Source organism: Gregarina niphandrodes, assembly GCF_000223845.1.
Source record: "Gregarina niphandrodes unplaced genomic scaffold scaffold00140, whole genome shotgun sequence".
Classification (NCBI taxonomy): Eukaryota; Apicomplexa; class Conoidasida; order Eugregarinorida; family Gregarinidae; genus Gregarina; species Gregarina niphandrodes.
In genome coordinates, this window is record NW_011646051.1 from 3,264 (window position 1) to 3,735 (window position 472).

Sequence of the window (472 nt, forward strand, 5' to 3'; positions counted from 1 at the left end):
TTTTTAAGAAAATAGTAGGAGTAACTGTAGACGATGCGAGAGTTTGTAATAATCTCAAATTAATAACTGGCCAGCAGGCGGTGGCTGTCTGCAGGATCGGTGGAGGGTATGCTGAAATGTCAATTGGGACCGATGGATCATGCGGACCGCCCATTATCGTTTTGGGGATCTTCAAATTACCCATGACGATCGACGACGTAACACAAAGCGACCGTAATTTTTGTTCTAGCGAGTGAGGGGTCGTCCACCAATTTATTTATTTGGAAGGACGTGGCAGCCATCGAAAGCTCAGGGAGATTGAATGCAGGAACCGAGGGCTCGAGGGCATAGCGTCTTTTTATGTGCGCGTGTTTGTCGCGCACTTTTTACGCGCGCCGACGATTTGTAGAAGCAGCAAGAGAGCAACGAAAACCTATTTAGGTTCGGGTGTTAGTCTCTCGTTTTGAAATATATTGGTGAATAAATAAATAAG